The sequence below is a fragment of the Capsicum annuum genome, chromosome 6, assembly GCF_002878395.1.
Source record: "Capsicum annuum cultivar UCD-10X-F1 chromosome 6, UCD10Xv1.1, whole genome shotgun sequence".
NCBI classification, from domain to species: domain Eukaryota; kingdom Viridiplantae; phylum Streptophyta; class Magnoliopsida; order Solanales; family Solanaceae; genus Capsicum; species Capsicum annuum.
Genome location: NC_061116.1, coordinates 133,401,631 through 133,412,990, shown reverse-complemented (window position 1 = coordinate 133,412,990; position 11,360 = coordinate 133,401,631).

The window sequence follows — 11,360 nt, the reverse complement described above, 5'->3', positions numbered from 1 at the left end:
TTTAATTGATCGAATTTGCACTGATAATACTCACATTACGCTCCTTACAAATTATCGGCTTATACACAACTATGCTAAAGTAATATTAAGTTGTTTATTTAAATTTTTACTTGCCATACTAATAGCTCGTCAAGTTCACTTTGAAGAGCACAAGGTTCTTAACCTTGTAGTCGTTGGTTTGATACCCACGGTGGGAGAATATATATATATATATATTGATCCTATTTGAGGATTAAACTGGATATGTTTTTCACGCCCTAATGTAGGTGTGGATAGTAAAATTTTATTAAATTAAGATCCGTACAAAATTCGGATTAAATTTAAATTCAAAATATATTAGTCCCAAATAAATATTGCGGATTAATATAATTGGATTAATTATTTAAGTCCAAACACATATGGATTTAATTAAAGTCCAATTTTTATTGAGTTAACCCATTGATTTGGTCCACAAATAAGGAGCCCACTTTGCTAAGCCCAAGAAATTATCATATTCTAGAGGCCCAAAGGAGTGTCGCGTGTCAAATGACGTGGCATGCCAAGTCAAGTGAAGGAGTCAATAGGACCGTGCCACATGTCAAACTGATGTAGCAGGCCCATGAAATAATAGCACATAAAAGGTGTCATATCACTTAAATCTGAATGATCAAAGTAAGTTCATATTCATCATGACTCTTCCTTTCCTACAATTATAAATAGGGGCCTCATAATTCAGAAAAGGGACCCCAAAACTCTAACAAGTAGCAAGAGAAAGCTCATGCATCAAACACCGCAATTTCTCTAAAAAGGCTCAGGCATTCAAATCAAGTTTATCAAGATTTAAGATCAAGACCGTAATATTCAAGAACAAGCTCAAAAGCCCTTGAATTCAAGCACAAGTCAAGATCAAGCCCCTCAAAGCATTCAAATCAAGTTCAAGTTCAAGATCAAGCTTTAACCTCTTGAATTTATATTTGAAAAGGCGAATCAGGGGATTCATAGAGATTGTAACACTCGCATTGAAATCAATAAATTAATTGTTGCAATATATTTTTCTTGTCTCGATTATTTATTTTATGGTCTCGAGAATTTTATTTTCCAAAAAATTCTGGCATGCCCAGTGGGACGATCGCTACCTCTCATCTCAACTTTTTAGACTTTGAAGATTAAGAACGCTAAAATGAATTCCAAGAAGATCAAATCTCAATTAACTGCTTCCAAGGCTGCTGATTCAAGGTTCTCTACCGAAGTGAAAAGCATCCTTGGTGTTACTTTTGGAAGTTTAAGAGTTGTAACGAGGAGCAAGGCAGGCTTGCTAGGATAACAAACACATCTGATGTCGTCCGCGCCAACTCCAATTTTTGGATCTTTAACCCTAAAAGGAACAAAGTCCAATATAAGTGCTTCGAAAGAAGGAAGCAGTGTCGTGAAATCGCTTAAGAAGACTCTTGCTCTACTTGAGCATTCTGGTTCCAAATACTCTGGCACAAAGAGTGATGGTCGTTCAACAAACGCGTCATCTCCACTTACACCACATAAGTTGAGCACTTCGAAGATCAACCTATACAATAATCCATGTTACTCTCTGACGTCTCCGATGATCATGTAAGCAATGGTAACTGATGCCTCGTCTATAGAGGAGAAGTTTGTGAATCTGACAAAGGCAATTAAAGGCCTGACCAACTATGTTTAGAATCAAGAGACTAGGATTGATAAGTTAGTGGATAGGATAGAAGTCTTAATAGACGGAGAATCTAGCCTTGCTTCAGGAAAAGCTCCAGAGGCTCATGAGACAGAAAATCCTATGAAGTAAACATCACTGACTAAAAAGGTGCAAGTTTCTTCTGAGGAAATGATCTCGATTGGGCAATTGAGGGAATTTATTGAAGAAACCCTCAAAGACAAGTACGATGTTGTCACTAAGTCTTCCCTTGCATATGCCAAGCCTTACACTGCAAGGATAGATAGCTTTAAAATGCCTGCCGGCTATCAACCCCCTAAATTTTAACAATTTAAGGGCAAAGGTAACCCAAAATAGCATGTCGCATACTTTGTTGAGACATATAATAATGATGGAACTTATGATGACTATCTTATCAAACAGTTTGTTCGTTTCCTAAAGGGAAATGCCTTTGATTAGTACACGGACCTTGAGCCTGATTCCATCGATAGTTGGGAATAATTGGAGCATAATTTCCTAAATTTCTTTTATAGTACAAGCCATACAGTGAGCATAGTAGAGCTCATAAATACTCAAAAAAAAGGACGAACTAGTCATTAACTTCATTAATCGATGGAGGAATGCTAGCCTAAACTACAAAGATAGGCTCATCGAAGCTTCTGCAATAGAGATATGCGTCCAAGGAATGCACTGGGAACTTCTCTACATCTTGCAAGGCATTAAGCCTAAATCCTTTAAAGAGATAGATACCCATGCTCACGATATGGAGTTGAGCATGTTTTCTGCTGGAAAGGGATCAGCGCCTATCTATGACCCTCAAAGGGGAAAGGATAAGCAGAAACCCAAAAGATGGGACAAGTTTGTCCCTAAAAATGAAAATAAGGAGTCCATAAATGTCGATGTGTCTCCTGTGAAGGTTACCACAAAGGTGAGCAAAAAGCAAAGTGTAAAAACAACTTCTGGAGCATGTCCGAATTAAAAAACTTTAAAGGAGATGCAAGAAAAAGAATATCCCTTCCTTGATTCTAATGTTGTTGAGATTTTTTATGAACTCCTTGAGCTTAAGCTCATTGAACTCCTAGAGATGAAGTATCCTAATGAAGCTGGAATGACTAATGACCCTAAGTATTACAAATATCATAGGCTCATAAGTCACCCTCTGAAAAAATACTTTGTCTTTAAAGATAAAGTCATACAACTTACAAAAGAAAGAAAGATTTTCTTCAATGATGAGACGGCCAGTTATCATCAAATATCCATCATTTTTGGCTTACTCGACCCAGTTCAAATATGTTTTGAGAACATAATGAGGAAATACTAGAGACTGATAGGTCTTCAATTAATGAAGACGATGATGAAGGTTGGACTCTAGTGACCAGACCCAGACACAAGAAGACGAGTCTGTGAAAAGAGACGTACGAGTAGCCAATCGGAAGGAGAATGGTGAAGAAACTAAGGAAACAAAAATTGGTTGAACTTTTAAAGAATACGAGGGTGGCAGAGCTTCACCACCAAAAATCTCGGCGTTCGGTGACTTTAGAGGAATTCTTACCAAGTTGGTTCCGTGAAAAGACTGCCCAAGTGAACCTTGAGGCATCTTGTTTTAATACTGCCAAAGAGGTGTAAAGGGGTGAAAATATACCCAAAGAAGTTCCTCCATCCTCTTAACCGCTTACTAAAACTCTTGGTCAAGAGGCATATGTGTGTGATACAAAAATCACATTCATAAATAATAATCTTCTACTTGGTGATGCCCTACATAACCGTCTCTTATACATGGTGGGTAAAATTTTAGGAAAGAAGATCAAAAAAATCTTGATAGACGAGTGATCCGGGGTCAACATCCTGCCCATCCATACTATGAAAGAACTAGGCATCTCTACTAACGAACTGGATAAAAGTCGTATAATGACCTAAGGCTTCAACCAAGGGGGCCAAAGGGCCATGGGATCTATCAAGTTGAGGATTCATATGGATGATTTTTGATCAAATGCATTGATACATGTAATTGATGCCAAAACATCATACAACATATTTCTTGGTAGGCCTTGGGTGCAAGGGAACAAAATTATCTCGCTCTCTTACTATCAATGCTTGAAGTACCTTAAAGGTAGAGTGGAAAGAAAGATAGTAGTTGATGATAATCCATTCACTGAAGTTGAATCACACTTTTTTGATGCAAAATTCTACTTGAAGAATTATGTCGTGAATGAGAAAAGGGTTGAAGATGTCACTAAGACCAAGTGTGATGATCTTGCATCTAAGAAGGCCAAGGTGACTGTTGAAAAAGTCACCACCAGGAAGCCCCTCTTTACTTCGACTAAAGAAAGCTTTGCTTCTACAAAAAAAAAGGTAACTCCTATTCTTCGCTACATGCCAAAGGTAAAGAAAGAGAAAGATCACCCACATGATGCCCAAGATAATATGCTAAACGGGCTAACTTTACTTATCAGGAAGATTGACGCAATAAATCTATCCTCAAGGCCACTTAGGGAATCTGTGTCTCAAAATTCATCACAAGATATGGCACTCCCTAAGAAGCGTACAAAAAAGGGCTTTGATCCAAATGCATACAAGCTATTTGTGAAGGCTAGATACAATCCTAATGAGCCACCAAGGTTGGGCAAACTTCCATCGGAGGGTACAAACAAGAGGTACATGAAGGCCTAGGATACACATAGCTACCTCTAATTTGAATCTTTATAAGAAGGGCAATTAGTAATTATATCATCGTGGAAGAAGAATCCACTGCTGCTAAAAGACCCTCTATCTTTGATTGACTTAGAGAACCTACTACAAGAACTTTCGTGTTTAAAAGATTGGGGCCTCTAAATAAGAAGAAATGCAACAAGCGTCAAAGAAGTTGTCAAAGTATGATGATGCAATCTTCATTTAAAATCTAGAAGGATTTCCAAAGTTTGATCCCTTCCAAAATGAGGTGACAGACAGAATTGGTGATTTTATACAACGAGGTGTTAAAAGCTAAAACTCATATCGTGGTGTATACCAAGGAATATGAGGAAGATGAAGAAAGTGTCAGCTTCTCATATCATGTTATGATCCAAAATAAGAATGAGGCCTCATCTCAAATGAAGGTTGATAAAGAGATAGAAGACATTTTCTGGTGTCACACATATCAATCGACGACAATGATCCTCCAGAGGAGGAAGATGCTGGAGATGCTCCATATCAACTTAAAAAAAGAGTAAAGGCCCTAATAGATCCCCTGAAGAAAGTTAATCTTAGAACTAATGAAGACCCAAGACCAACTTACCTGAGTGCGTTTCTAGAAGTAAAGGAGAAAGTTACTTATATGGACATACTCAAAGAATATATGGATGTCTTCACTTGGAGCTATAAGGAAATACCTGGCTTAGATCCAAAAGTATCAGTCCATCAGTTGGCGGTCAAGAATGATGTTCATCCTGTTAAGTAAGCCCAAAGGTGCTTTAGGCCAGAGTTGGTTCCATTAATTGAAAATAAAGTTAACAAACTCGTTGAAGCTGGCTTTATTTGCAAAGTCAAATATCCCACGTGGATTTCAAATATTGTTCTGGTACGGAAAAAGAATGGCCAAATTTGAGTTTGTCTTGACTTACTAAATCTCAACAACGCCTGCCCTAAGGATGAATTTCCAATCCCCATACTAGAGTTGATGATTGATGTCACCACTGGTTATGAGGCAATGTTCTTCATGGATGGTTTATACGGCTACAATCAAATCCATATGGCACCAAAAGATGAAGAACTTACTGTATTTCGTATGCCCAAAGGTATTTGTTGCTACAAGGTGATGACTTTTGATTTGAAGAACGCTGGCGCCACTTATCAAAGGGCTATGTATAACATCTTTGACGGCCTGCTCTATAAAAATGTAGAATGCTATACGGATAATCTAGTGGTGAAGCCAAGAAAGAGATGTGACCACTTAAAAGACCTAAGAATGGTATTTGAGTTGCTTTGAAGATATCAACTTAGGATGAATCCATTAAAGTGTGCTTTTGGAGTTACTTCAAGAAAATTTTTTGGCTTCATTATGCAACACCGAGGAATTAAAATTGATCAAGCTAAGGTCGATGCAATTTTGAAGATGCCCAAGCCTTAGGATATTCATGATTTGAAAAGCCTTCAAGGAAGGCTAGCATATTTAAGGAGGTTCATCTCAAACCTGGCTAAAAAATATCAACCATTTAGTCATCTCATGAAGAAGGGTACTCCCTTCGAATGGGACCAAGCTTGTAGTAACGCCTTTGAGAGTATTAAATCATACTTAATAAAGCCACCAGTTCTTGCGGAACCTATACCTGGAAAACCATTGATACTCTACATCGCAGCACAAGAGAGGTCAGTTGGAGCACTACTGGCTCAAGAAAATAGTGAAGGCAAAGAAAACTCACTTTACTATCTAAGTAGAATGATGACACCAAACGAGCTAAAGTATTCTCCTATTAAAAAGTTATGTTTGGCATTGACTTTCTCTATCTAAAAGATGAAACACTACTTTCAAGCTCATATTGTCCGTCTCGTGTCCAGGGAAATTCCCATCAATTTTGTGATGTCGAAGCCAGTCCTCAGTGACTAACTTGCTAGGTGGTACCTTCAATTTGAACAGTTTAAGATTGTGTATGTTCCTCAAAAAGCTATTAAAGGACAAGCATTGGCTGACTTCTTGGCAGATCACCCAATCCCTGATGACTAGGAGTTGAGTAATGAACTTTCTAATGAAAATGAAATGTCTATTGAAGCTAGACCCCCATGGAAAATGTACTTTGATGGTGCTATACATCGAGATAGAGCTGTTGTTGGTGTGGTGTTCGTCACTCCACAAGAAGAGGTCATCCCATACTCTTTTACTCTTACAAACTGTTGCTCTAATAATGTCGCTGAATATCAAGCTTTAATACTTGGACTTGAGATGGCAGTTGACATAAAATAACTGTAATTACAAGTCTTTGGTGACTCCCAACTAGTGATCAAGCAGATTTTGGGAAGCTATGAAGTTAGAAAGCCCAAACTATGGCCATATCATGATTATGCACAGAAATTAATGGGGTGGCTTGGAGAGGTAACCCTTAAACATGTGCCAAGGAGAGAAAATAAGCAAGATGATGCCTTAGTAGCTTTGTCCTCAGCCCTAAATCTTCCAAATCAGATGCGAGTTACTATCCGCCAAGAATAGGTAGTACCACCGTCAGATGATGATGTAGAAAACAAGGTTGAATACCTCGTTTCCATGTCAGAAGCTATAGAAAAAGATTGACGACAACCTATCATTGATTACTTATGTTATGGGATACTTCCATAAGATCCAAGGAGAAAGATTGAAATTCGTCATCGTGCACCTCATTTCCTTTACTACAAGACACACTGTACAGAAGATCATTTGAAGGGGTACTCTTACGGTGCTTGGAAGAGGAAGAAATAATTCAAGCTTTGTAGGAAGCACACTCGGGAGTTTGTAGATCACATTAGTCTAGATCGAAGCTCCATTTTCACATTAAAAGGATGGGATATTATTGGCCAACAATAGTGAAAGTTTTCTTGGACTATGCTAGAAGATGCAAAGCTTGTCAATTCTATGCAAATTTCATACATCAACCTCCAGAGGTGCTACACCCAATTGTCGCATCTTGGAAATTCAATTCTTGGGGAATGGATGTTGTTGGTCTACTACCAAAATCTTCTAGTGGAAACTTATACATCTTGGCCATGACAAATTACTTCTTAATATGGGCTGAAGTTGTTACTCTCAAGGAAGTAAAGAAAGAAAATGTCACAAACTTCATCCGAGTAAATATTATCTACTGCTTTGGAATTCCTTAGTACATAATAACTGACAATGGATAGCCATTAGATAACAACATAATGAACAAAATCTGAGACCTCTTTGGTTTTAAATCTTTTATGTACCACGCTGCCGCCAATGGTATAGCTGAAGCATTCAATAAGACTTTATGCAACTTTTTGAAGAAACTTGTCTCCAAATCCAAATGACTGGCATGAGTGAATAGAAGTATCTTTATTGGCGTATAGGACAACTTATAATACACCAATGCAATAAACCACATACTCACTTGCTTTTGGAGTTAAAGCAGTCCTACCACTTGAGCATCAAATACCTTCTTTAAGACTGGCTATTCAAGAAGGGCTTACCAATGAATAAAATGCTAAGTTGCATCTTACGGAGTTAGAAGATCTTGATGAGAAGAGACTGTAGGCTCAACAAAATCTTGAATATTATAAAGCCCGGCTATCTCGTTCCTTCAAAAAAAGAGTTTGCTTGAGGTGCTTCCAATCTGGAGATCAAGTCCTTACAGTAAGAAGGCTCATTATCACTTCTTATAATTCTGGGGAAAAATTCACCCCGAAGTGGGATTGACCATATGTCGTACAAGAGGCATATTCAAATGGTACTTACAAGCTTATCAATGTAGACGGCGTAAGGATTGTCCCCATCAATGCCAAGTTCTTGAAGAAGTACTATCATTAAAGGTAGATGATACTCCTTAAGGCACGAGTATAAACTGCATGTCTACTCCTGGCCCGAAAGAGTATAAACTATGTACGGCTTAAAAAAATAATAAATAAAAGTCCGCTAGGTTGAAAACCTTAAAAGTGGCAGCCTAGGCAAAACTTAAGACACACACAAAAAAATCACTCAGCTTGAGGTACGTAGGCACTTGGAATATCATTCTGAGTTCAGTTACATAAGTATAAAAGAAAAATACGTGTCCCTTCTTGATCCATTGTATGAAAGTCAAGTCTGCATACATCTCAATTAATTTTTCGAAATTATGTCAAATACTTATGGCTCAATGGGGGAAACCATCAAAAGGAAAAGAAGCTCTTTCAATAGGATTTAGAATGACCAAAGCCTACAGTTAAGGCATAGATTTTCCACATGTGCAATTATCAAGTTTGCAAGTCAAAAGCTTTAATTCTTAAGTCTTTCAAATTGAAGTTGTAAGTTCAATTCGGTTGTCAAACAAAGGCGTAAAGCCAATAAGCAACAAGCTTTGGAAAGAAAAGCCAGAGTTCAATACTGCGACATCAATACGTCAAAATAAGCAAGAAATTCTTAGATTTGAAATTCAAAAGAAATATTAAAATAAATATGCAATATTAAGAAAAAGGGTTTCTATTATAACTGATAGATTCGACGACTCAATAAAAAAGGGGGGTAAAAGAAAGCAACAAGAAGGTTTGAAGAAAGGCATCTCTTAAGGCTAATATAACTATAGCTTATAATTGACTAAATCTTGTAAAGCAGCCTCTAAGACTTACTTCTTCTTCTCCACGACCTTTGAGGAATTTGTCGTTGCGAGGGAGACATCAGAACACTTAGAAAACTCATCTTCAACAGTTGAAACTTTGGATTCCATCTCTGCAGCTTCTTGCTTGGCAGCATCTCGGCGAGCTTTCAACTTCTTCACCTTCTTCCTTTCCTTCTCAAGAGAATTACATGTGGCAAAAACTTCTTCAAATTTCTCATCTCTCTCCCTTAATACAAGCTCAAGATATTCTTTGTCTTTTAAATATCACTCTTACTTTTTAATTGTTGTGGTTTGTTCAATAAGGGTGGATTGTGCTTGGTCATAAGAAGTCGCCAGCCAAAATAAAGACCCCAATAAATTCTTCAAAGGGGAAATATCTACCCCCATTCCACTTATGTCATTGAGTATAACTTCGATGTCATTTTGAATAGAGGAAGCGTGATTAGGAGTAAGGCCTGCAAGTTTGGTACGGACACTAATCCAAGCCTTCATGATAAATTCCCTTTTAAGCTCTAAAATAACCTTCTTGCAATCAAAAATAGGCATGGTTACCGCTGGTTGCTGAGAAAAGTTGATATTTGCTCTAACTTTACCGCAAGGGTTAGAAATGACCTGTTTAGATAACAAGAGTAACTCTTTTCAGTCTGGACCTTCTACAGACTCGCTGCTATCTTGCAGCTTACTTTGGTAAGGATCTTCCAGAATTTAAACATCGTTTGGCTGCACGTATAAAGAAAAACATCATATGAAGGATATATAAAGAAAAATCATATACTTTGAAATTGTATAGAGTTAAGTCATTACTTTTTCGATGGTTGATGGAGTTTTTGATGAACTAGTGAGAATCTCCACGTAGGAGTTGGAATCGCCTTTTTTCTCTAAGGATGGTTTTACCTTCTTCCAATAACGATCTCCATGACTACTATCGCTCTCATCTTGATATGGTCATTTATTGAGAACCGGTTGAGTCAGGCAGGTGGTTCCTCTTTCTGAGTTTCTGCAAGTACAGGTCCCTTGACTCTACACGGAAGGACTATCTTAGCTATCAAAACTGGAGGCTTAGCTAAAATTGGGTCCTACTCACCATGTGCTTTAGGAGTGTCGATAATAGGACCTACAACATTCACCAAAGATTGCAAGTTAGATTCAGGAAAGTTCCCATGAACTTTGTCCCACCAAGATTTATATGAAGTAGAGAAATGTTTTCACGCATTAGGTGTGGCCATAGGAAAAGTAGCCTTTTCCATGGATTCATGTAACACACAAATACGATAAAATGTGAGCCCTTCATCAAGTGATGCACTGCAAATATCATTTGCTTAGTTACCAGGGAGGCTTTGATAAAATCCCAATTGACGGCTAAATTGATACGGGCTATATGGCTCAAGGATGAATGAGTTTACATACCTGAAAGGGAAAAAGTTAAAATGAAGTCTCATGAAGTAACTTATCTCTGAATCAGTTTCTTTACCATTATCCACAAAATAATGAATATTGGACTTGTTTGGCATGGTAGAAGCCCAAGAAATATTATCTCCTCGGTAGATACTCTTTCTTGTATGCTCTTCATCAAAATATCTTGCAGCACCTTCTCCAGAATATACTACCATGAATGGAACGGATAGCCCATTAGGTAGAGAAAAATGTGTCTTGAAATAGTAAGCAACCCAACCATACACAGGATTGGAAAGGATACTTTGATGTGCTCAAGTTGCAAACTTTTGGTAATCCTATTTAAACCACTGTAAATACTTGACAAGATAGGAACGGCAAGACTAAATGTTTACTTATTGGCTATCATAGCTACAATTCTAAAAGTTCTCAAACGAATGGAATCTCCATCCTTAGAAGGAAGCGCAAAGGTGCATGAACAACATGATAAAAATGCTGCCAAATATGTATCAACTCTATGTTCATACCCTACTCCAAGTTTAGAAAATGTCGCATCATCTGTGCTTGACCACTTTGCTGCATTCGGAATAGTCCTAGTTGGGTTATGTGTTCACTTCAAGCGAACAGATTTTTTCTCCTTCCTCACTAGAGATGCCTCATATCTCAAGACTCTATTACATCAAACTTTATCCACTTTCTTAGAGTAACTCTCGGATTATGAGACTCTCCTTCTTGAAGATGTTGAAAGGCTAAAAATAAGAATTCACAGGTACGAGGGATGAATCTCTCATTCTTCTTATCTATATCGGTGAGCTCTTTGAATTCAGGCACTATCTCTTCATAAGGAAGACCTCTGATTGGTAGGCCCCCAATCTCATGTAAATCCCAAAAAGATATAGAGTGCTCTCCAATCGATGTCAGCAATGTGTTTGTCCTTGGGCACTATGCTTCAAGAAAGGCTTGCATTATATTTGAACTTTGATCATAGGTAAATAAAGAAGCATAAACAACGTCATATACCTTCGCTGCCTTCA